Below are 10,258 nucleotides of genomic sequence, written 5' to 3' on the forward strand. Positions count from 1 at the left end.
TTGTATGGTTAAGAGACAAGAACCTTGATCGCTTATATAATACAAGGACATCATCATCATCCAAAGAAATTTTTTCAGGATAAAATTATGCGAGTTTTAAAATCTAAAACAGACAATACATCTAAGAATTGACCTATTATATATATGGATTCGACATACATTAACAAAAAATCTATAACTCAGTATTTTATACATCCTCATCTTAGTAAATAAATTTAATTATCAAACTCCTCAAAGCATTTTTGACCTTTTATTTGTTTTGAATTTATTTAAGAAGATAATACAAAATTGAACTTATTTTGGTAATTTATAAGCTTAATATTAAGTTTGTCTTTAAACTATTTTACGTATCAATCTTTGGTTTAACAGAATGTTGAAATTGTACTGTCAGAAAAGTGAGTGGTCAAATTAGTGAATCGAAATCATGATGGAGATGGTCAATCCTTAATTTTGACAACAACTTTTCACCTTGTACCTTATTTATAAACAAAACAAACTAGGGTGGTTTGGTTTGTTATTTTGGATAGTTGAATAGGGTGATTATTANTTTTTTTTTTTTTTTAAATGATCACGGCGTCTGGTTCAGTTTACACATAAGTTTAATTAATCTTTGGAACCTATTAAATACTCTACAAGTTTAATGTTCTAAGAAAAGTCATAAATATGATAGATGACCCCAATGTTATATGAACCCAGAAAGTCAATGAAGAAAACAAACTTTTTTGACCATCAGGCTAACCCTTAGGGGTTAATATCTCTTTTCATATGCATCATAGTAGAAACATCGGCTTCATTTGGTTGCATTTTGGGAATACTAAAAGTAGTATTCCCAAAAAAGTTAAACAGTAAACTACCAAAAAACTCACAATGATATTCAACTTTTTTTAAATCCCCTAAATTTGTTAATTTAATTAAATACCTCTAAATATTTTTTAAAAAATTGCAAAAACACCCCAACAATCCACATTTACCAGATTCTGGCCACCACTGCCGGAAAATGGCCGGAATCTAGTAGGATGGTGCACTACCGGCTGAATCTTACCGGTAGTGCGCCGATCTAGCCTTTTTCAGCCAGATCCACGGTAGATCTAGCCGAAAAATGCCAAATCTAAGGCCAAAGATCTGGCCGTTGATGGCCAGATCTTTGGTCGTAACCAATTGGTAACGACGGCCAACAAACGGTTGTCGTTGACCATCAACGACGACCGTTTGTTAGTCGTCGTTGAATAGCAAATACGGCCAGATCTGGCCATCAATGGCCAGATCTGGCCGTAGATCTGGCTTTTACCGGCCATATCGGTGCACGACCGGCAAGATCCAGTCGATCATACGCCGATACGGCGACTCCGACCACCCTCCGGTGGTGGTGGCCGACTGTCTATATTTGAGGGTGGGTTGGGGGTGTTTTTGTTAACTTTTAATGTTTTATTATAGGGGGTATTTTGTAACAAAATAAACATAGGAGGTATTTTACTAATTTATAAATCCTACATTGTAATACCCACCCAATTCAATTTTTTTTTAACTTTTTTCAAAAACACAAAATTGTGAACCAAAGTAAGCCATCATTTTCTTTAAACTTAAACAAAATAATCCAACATCATATCAAAAGTGAGAGTTAGGATCGCATTTTTGAAACCACTAGGTGCTTATTACAAGAAAAAGGCGACACACAGGATTAGGGTCGCATTTCTGAACCCAGCGTGTATTACAAAAAGCCATACTTGTGAATAGAGTAAGGGGTAATTACCAAGCCAAGAATCTACTTTTTGGAAAGATGAATGGGGCCTAATCTCCATTATCAAAAATAGTTTCTACCTTTATTATGCTTTAAATGATGAAAGCCAAATATTAACTAATACTTAAAACATAATCATGTTTAATCTATTACAAAATTTGTCAATAATCTATTGGGTGGCTTTGTTTTTCTTTTCTTTTTGTCGTTGCAACTTTTCTAAACTTCTTTTGATAATGTCTAGTGAAATCATTGGATCTTTTTTTTTTTTTTTTATCTTTTTATAATAAAATATGAAGATCTTAGGATCCAAAACAGACAATCTCTAAGAATTGACCTATTATATGTCTGGATTCGACATATATCAACAAAAAATCTATAACCATATTTTATACATCCTCATCTTAGTAATAAATTTAATTATCGAACTCTTCAAAGCATTTTTGTCTTTTATTTGTTTTGAATTTATTTAAGAAGATAATACAAAATTGAACTTATTTTGGTAATTTAAGCTTAATATTAAGTTTGCTTTAAACTATTTTAGGTATAAATCTTGGTTTAACAGAATGTTGAAATTGTATTGTCAGAAAGTGAGTGGTCAAATTATTGAATCGAATCATAATGGATATGGTCAATTCTTAATTTTGACAACAACTCTCACCTCGTAGGTGTACCTATTTAAAACAAAACAAACTAATTAATTTAATTCCATTATTAATTAATAATTAAAGGTTATTAGTACAAATTTTGGCTGTGTTTTACTCCAAAAAAATAATTAAATGCTTTTCTCCCAAAATCTAAAAATGTTTGTTGAAAATTGCACTTGCACTCAATAAACGTTTAAGCTTCATGGTGGAACGGTTTGGTTTGGTCAACATTTTGACTAGTTGAACATAGTCCAAATTAAAGACATGAAATAATAGTGGATAAAAGCTGGAAGGAAAGTATGGGGCTAACATAAATACAGTTTGATTACATTTTACACACAATAATATAAACTTTATTCGTATCATATAATAAAAAGTAAAAACGACAGTCAACGGTTGAAAACTATTGGACCGCTGCATTAAAATATGCCACAAAACAAACAATGATAAAATGGAAAAAATGGGCCCGCTCTATGACCATTATGGGTTAAGTTAAAGTTAATTTTTTTTTTACAGTGGGCATGAGTCTTGATTTGTACACTTGTCTAGTCATTGCCACTATAATTCGTATCATGTAATAAAAAGGACAAAGAATAAATTATTTAGTATGGATTGCCGGTAAATTAAGAGACTATTAATTGAAGGGGTAAACTCAATCACATTCACAACTTAATACACGAATATAAATTTTTATATTTTTATTTAAATAAGGTTATTTTTTATCATCATGATATTCTAATTAATTTGTAAGTACCTCAACTAATCTTTGAAATCTAGAATTATCGACCAAGTAAAACTATTAGTGTCTGGAAAACTCAAATTCAAAAACTTAAAAATCTCATTTTGTTCTTTTACTATCAGATCACTTAATAGTGATGGATGTAGTAATGTATGCATTTAGTGATGGAATTGAAAAAATTAAGAGGAGTGTGAATTGGGTATGGAGTCGGATATGGCGAGTGCAGGAGGAGTAAGATAACATAATAATAATGTTGAAATTTAATTTGACTCAACATGTTTTTATGACTCATAATTATAATGCCACTATTTTTAGTTGAACGAAAATGACATCTCCCTCAATAAATATTTCATTTCCAAATATGGATAACTTCTGCACCATACATAATAGAAAAATGTAAGAAACTTTCTAAGGACTGATGTTTATTTTTTAGAAATGAAATAATTTCTGATAATTTGTTTTTTATTTTCTAATTACCTTTAGTATATCAGATGAGTCGCTGAACGATCCGCCGTTGAATGAATCGGAAAAGCCGTTGAAGACGTCGAATTCATCATCGGAACTGTCATTACCGTTTACGTGAAAGCAATTGCAGCGATTACGGCCACATTTTGCATTGGATTGTTTCTCGTTGGTTTCTTCGATGAAATTCTGAACCATTTTGGCCAAACAAAGTGAGCTAGGCTCGAACTCGGTTCCGTTGGCCGCGTCTTTAGTAAGTTGCGGTTCACCACCTACAGCAGCTGTAGAAGGCTGTCTCTCAGTAGATGAAATTCTCAAAACGCTTGGAAACTGGCGGTCGAACAGCCTCTTGAGCCGCGATTTCAGCACAGGTTTAGTTGACTCCGGTCTAATTATTGGTTCTTTGAGTGCATCAGAATCGATATCAATCGGTTGGATCTTCATCGGAAAAGGCATAACCAGGCTTAAATATAAAAGATTACGCTGTTCTATAGTGAGTACTCTTAACTAACTAGCTTCGCACAAAAGTCCACAGTGTTTTGTTGTTTATATATACACATTAACCCTCTACAATCTAGCTCCTCTACTCAGTACCAGAAACGACACAAAACTCTCAAAAATAAAAACCTCAAACTTAGCCGATTGTTTAAGTAAATCTACCGAAGCATCAGCAAAAGGCTAAAAACGAATACCTTTCAATGAGAAAGAAAGGAATAGCTTGCAGACTATGTAGAACAAGCGTAAGGCTTTTCGTGGAAGACGTGGCGGCGATGATCGGAGATAAGGACATTGCGTGTAGATATAGAAGAGGATAATGTCACCGGAATATTCATTTCTCCGGTGATATTCTCCTCACCGGCGATTGTAACCAGAGGGGAGGAGAAGAATAGAGTTTTCTTGTTGGTTTGTTTTGTTGTTTTGGTTATTTTGGTGTGGAGTGGGTAATGGGTTAAGCTTTTATAGGGAAAGTCATCTTGCTGACTCGGATTTGTGGAGCCATGTAGAATCCTACGTGGTCATATTATCTTGAAGCTGCAGGTAACGACGTGGCAGTGTTTGTGGGCATTTGGTTTTGATTTGGGGCTTTGGATATAGAATTACACGATTAAACTTGCCACTGGTATTTGAGAGCGGTCCCTCAATTATGATGGTGGTGGTGGGCCAAATTTGAGAGTCGGGCCCAAGTGTCGGGGTGAGAAATGGATGAGAATACACAGTATCTCTCTCAGATGTGAATGTGATAATGCTATTTGAGCGTAACATCATGCGACACGTGGTCATTAGATCTTGTGTATAACCTTAGATCATGATTAGTGTTTACTTGGGACATTTGCAAATGTAAATTCCTGGACAGGCAAAAGCCCCCGTAATGGTCAATCTAAATTGAGTACCATGACAGATTTTATTTTATTTAAAATCTCTACAGTTCTAATATATTTATTTTACCATAATTTTATATAACAAGTCAAATTATGTAACTTATTGATATCTTTTATTATATAATTGACGCGTGGTTTTGAGACTAAGGTATTATTATTATTATTATTATTATTGAATTAATATCTGTCGCGTAACAAATCTCGCATGTAATATAATTTATCCATAACTTATTATTAGACAATAAAAATAACTGAAATATGTATATCATATTAATTATTAAATAGAGTTTATACGGAAAAGAAAGGTCATAATCGTAAAAGCAGGTGCCGATTTGATTTGACATATATAATATCGGCATATTGCGTGCAAGTTATTAAAACGTCTTGTGAAATTGGTTCTTAATTTTTGAGGTGGAAGTTTTACTTTATTTTATATAATATTGATTATTAATTGGAATATTGGATTGGACAGAAGCGTTTATGATAATGATGGGGAAAGTATATATTGAAATATAAAAGAAAGAGAATTATTAACCATAGAAAAAATCAAATAATATGTTGCCACATCACGAGTAAATAATAATAATAAAAATTAAAAATAACAAATTGATTGTATTAGAAATGTCCGTGGTTGCATCATGAGACTGACTAATTCTAATTGATTTTAGAAATAATTAAATGTATGTATGTAGTACAAAATACTGACTTCTAATTTATGATTAATATTTACTACCAATAATAAGTTGACTCGTACAATTGTAATTATAAAGGGCTCACTATGGGGAGCACAATGTGATTACGTTGTTGTTCACGAATTTAAATCTCGTAACGTTTTACACATCTTTTTTAATTATAAACATAATAATGCTCTACGTATTATTTTTCTACTGCACATTATATCAAACGCTGGCTTAAATCCTATTAACTTAACTTAACATGATATCTTGTATGGTTAAGAGACAAGAACCTTGATCGCTTATATAATACAAGGACATCATCATCATCCAAAGAAATTTTTTCAGGATAAAATTATGCGAGTTTTAAAATCTAAAACAGACAATACATCTAAGAATTGACCTATTATATATATGGATTCGACATACATTAACAAAAAATCTATAACTCAATATTTTATACATCCTCATCTTAGTAAATAAATTTAATTATCGAACTCTTCAAAGCATTTTTGTCTTTTTATTTGTTTTGAATTTATTTAAGAAGATAATACAAAATTGAACTTATTTTGGTAATTTATAAGCTTAATATTAAGTTTGTCTTTAAACTATTTTAGGTATAAATCTTTGGTTTAACAGAATGTTGAAATTGTATTGTCAGAAAAGTGAGTGGTCAAATTATTGAATCGAAATCATGATGGAGATGGTCAATCCTTAATTTTGACAACAACTTTTCACCTTGTACCTTATTTATAAACAAAACAAACTAATTATATTTAATTCCATTATTAATTAATAATTAAAGGTTATTAGTACAAATTTTGGCTGTGTTTTCTCAAAAAAATAATTAAAATGCTTTTCTCCCAAAATCTAAAAATGTTTGTTATGAAAATTGCACTTGCACTCAATAAACGTTTAAGCTTCATAGGTGGAACGGTTTGGTTTGGTCAACATTTTGACTAGTTGAACATAGTCCAAATTAAAGACATGAAATAATAGTGAATAAAAGCAGGAAGGAAAGTATAGGGCTAATAATAAATACAGTTTGATTACATTTTACACACAATAATATAAACTTTATTCGTATCATATAATAAAAAGTAAAAACGACCAGTCAACGGTTGAAAACTATTGGACCGCTGCATTAAAATATGCCACAAAACAAACAATGAATAAAATGAGAAAAATGGGCCCCGCTCTATGACCATTATGGGGTTAAAGTTAAAGTTAATTTTTTTTTTTACAGTGGGCATGAGTCTTGATTTGTACACTTGTCTAGTCATTGCCCACAATAATTCGTATCATGTAATAAAGACAAAGAATAAATTATTTAGTATGGATTTGCCGGTGGATTAAGAGACTATTTAATTGAAGGGGTAATTACTCTAATCTACATTCACAACTTTAATACACGAATATAAATTATTTTATTATTTTATTTAAATAAGGTTTATTTTTTTATCATCATGATATTCTAATTAATTTGTACATACCTTAACTAATCTTTGAAACTTTTAGAATTATCGACCAAGTAAGAACTATTAGTGTCTCTGTGTCTGAAAGACTCAAATTCAGAAGCTTAAAAATCTTATTTTATTATTTTACTATCAAATCACTTCAATAGTATTTGTATGTAATAATGTATGCATTTATGTTATGGAATTGAAAATAATTAAGAAAGAGTGTGAATTGGGTATGGAGATCGGATATGGCGAGTGCAGAAGGAGTAAGATAACATAATAATAATGTTGATATTTAATTTGACTCAACATGTTTTTCATGACTCATAATTATAATGCCACTGTTTTTAGTTGAACGAAAATGACATCTCCCACAATAAATATTGTGTTTATGCGTAAACTTAACTAATATTTGAAACCCTATTAAATACTCTACAAGTTTAATGTTCTAAGAAGAATCACAAATATGATAAGTGATCCCAATGTGATATAAATCCAGGATCAGAAAGTCAATGAATGAAGTAAACCTTCTTGACCATCAGGCTAACCCTTGGGGGTTAATATCCCTTTTCATATGTATCATTTTTAATAAATTGTTATATATATATAGAGTAAATCTCATGTGTTTGACATTTTTTTAATGAGTACTCGCTAGTTTTAAAAATGCAACACTAACCCTCATGTGTTTAGCCTTTTTTTATGGTGAACACCCACTGATTTAAAAATATCATCAATTCAACCTTCATATTTATCAACAATTTTATTAATTTAATCTTTAAAAAATATATTAACATGTCAATATTGTTGATAGATTTTGAAAATTTGAATTTGGGTGACTAGTAGAAACATCATTTTCTTTAAACTTAAACAAAATAATCCAACATTATATCAAAACTGAGAGTTAAGGATCGCATTTTTAAAACCAATAGATGCTTATTACAAGAAAAAAGCGACACACAGGATTATGGTCGCATTTCTGAACCCAGCGTGTATTACAAAAGCCATACTTGTGAATAGAGTAATGGGTAATTACCAAGCCAAGAATCTACTTTTTGGAAAGATGAATGGGGCCTAATCTCCATTATCAAAAATAGTTTCTACCTTTATTATGCTTTAAATGATGAAAGCCAAATATTAACTAATACTTAAAACATAATCATGTTTAATCTATTACAAAATTTGTCAATAATCTATTGGGTGGCTTTGTTTTTCTTTTCTTTTTGTTGTTGCAACTTTTCTAAACTTCTTTTGATAATGTCTAGTGAAATCATTGGATCTCTTTTTTTTTCTTTTTAAAAAATTATAAACTTTTTTATTTATAGTTTTTGGGAACATGGGCTAGCTTGTTATTAGCTTTTGGAGAATCATGAAAGGCTTTAAATTCACAATTAATCTTACTTTTTATTGTGAAATTAAGAAAAGTTGGCAACTTTAAGAACTGTTTGTTTGGTATAAAACACTTTTTAAGGATTGCATTAAGATAAGAGGCCCTACTTTCATAATTTCATATAATTATTGATTTTAGTACCTCCAAACCCTAATCTCAATTTTCATCTTTTCTACTCCCAAATCCCCCACCATTAATTTTATCCTCTCCTTTTCACCAACCAAACAAACTCTAATTTCAAGTCATTTTAATAGTATAATCACAACTTAATTCTTTTTTTTTTTTAAGTGATCGACAGTGTCTAGGCCAGCTCGCACGTACTTTAACTAATCCCCTGAGGCCTTGAAGTGAACAACTAGTTAAATCCCTTCAGTGGTCACCCCTATTAGTGCTAGGGAGACGTGAACCCATGTTAGACCTCTTTGTTCTTTTACCATCAGACCACCTAGTGGTAGTTAACTTAATTCACTTACTTCATAAAACAATTTTTCATATTACATATGGCTAGATAAACAAGTCAGGAATTCAATTTATAAAGTTTAAATTCTAATAACTAGATAGAAGCATTTTGGGTGAAGGCCTAGAATCTCATAAAAAACGCTTATATAAAACAATCTATGATGATCTAAATCCAAAACAGACAATATTTACTTTGTTATTCATGACTTGACATTATAAATCTATCAATCTTTTGAAATGATATAATGTAAACTTATCACGGGAATAATAACAGAAGATATGTAATATGAATTGTAAACGCGTATGTTATGAGATTTGACTAGCATAAAACATGCGATTCATGGATGATCAACCTAAATTTCGCGGAAAATGAGATAGAAAGGCAAAAGAAAATGAGTTGAATATTTAGACTGACATAATGATTAATGAGTAAGAAAAGAAGAGAAAAGAAAAGGGTATGGGTTTTGATAAGGGAGATGAAAGAATAAGGGAAAAAATGGAGGCAGAAATGTAGAGGGGAGGAAACCCTAAGGTCCGGCGGTTAAGAAGGTTTATTTCATTCCTTGAGTTTCTGAATTCAAACCTTGAGGTCACTCACCACAATAACATTATGACTTACCTAGTCCTCTTAGCTTGTAAGGTGTTCAATGGATCCTAAGGATTAGTTTAAATACGTGCAAACTAATTCGGACACTCATGGTTTTAAAAAAAAAAAAAAGTAGAGTGGAGGAGTGTCATTTTCCATCAAGTCATTACAGATGAAGAAGATTTAAATGAAAAATTGAAGAAAGTGGGGCTATTTCTCTCTATATATATTTCCTGGTAGATGAAGAGTCCATTCCATTTACATTACCCCACAAGAATGACACTGCTTTCATTCCAATATAAATCCCATCCCATCACTACTATTCCTTCTTCACACTTGCCATTCCATTACTGCACATAAAACTTAGGTATCTCAATCACAAATGGAAGAGTGGGGTATCTTCCCTTACCTGACGTCTCTCTTTAACCATTAAATTATTAATTCATCACATTAATGTTCAACCCTTAGGCCCCTCCTTCAAGATTCATACACTCTTGTAAAAACTGATATGACATACTATTTTATCTCTTCTGGTGTTGTTTCATTCATTCATTCGTCGTGAAAAATTATATTAATTCCCTAATATTTTGAGTCCCTGTCAGATATTGACTTGTGAAAATGAAAACATTTTTTGGTGGTTGTTTTCTTAGGGTTACTGGACACTATAATAATTTATGTGCCGTGTTTTGTGAGTTTGACAATGAATTTGGCTTTTACAGGAACTTAATTT

Source organism: Pistacia vera, unplaced genomic scaffold (genome assembly GCF_008641045.1).
Source record: "Pistacia vera cultivar Batoury unplaced genomic scaffold, PisVer_v2 Contig23, whole genome shotgun sequence".
NCBI classification, from domain to species: Eukaryota; Viridiplantae; Streptophyta; class Magnoliopsida; order Sapindales; family Anacardiaceae; genus Pistacia; species Pistacia vera.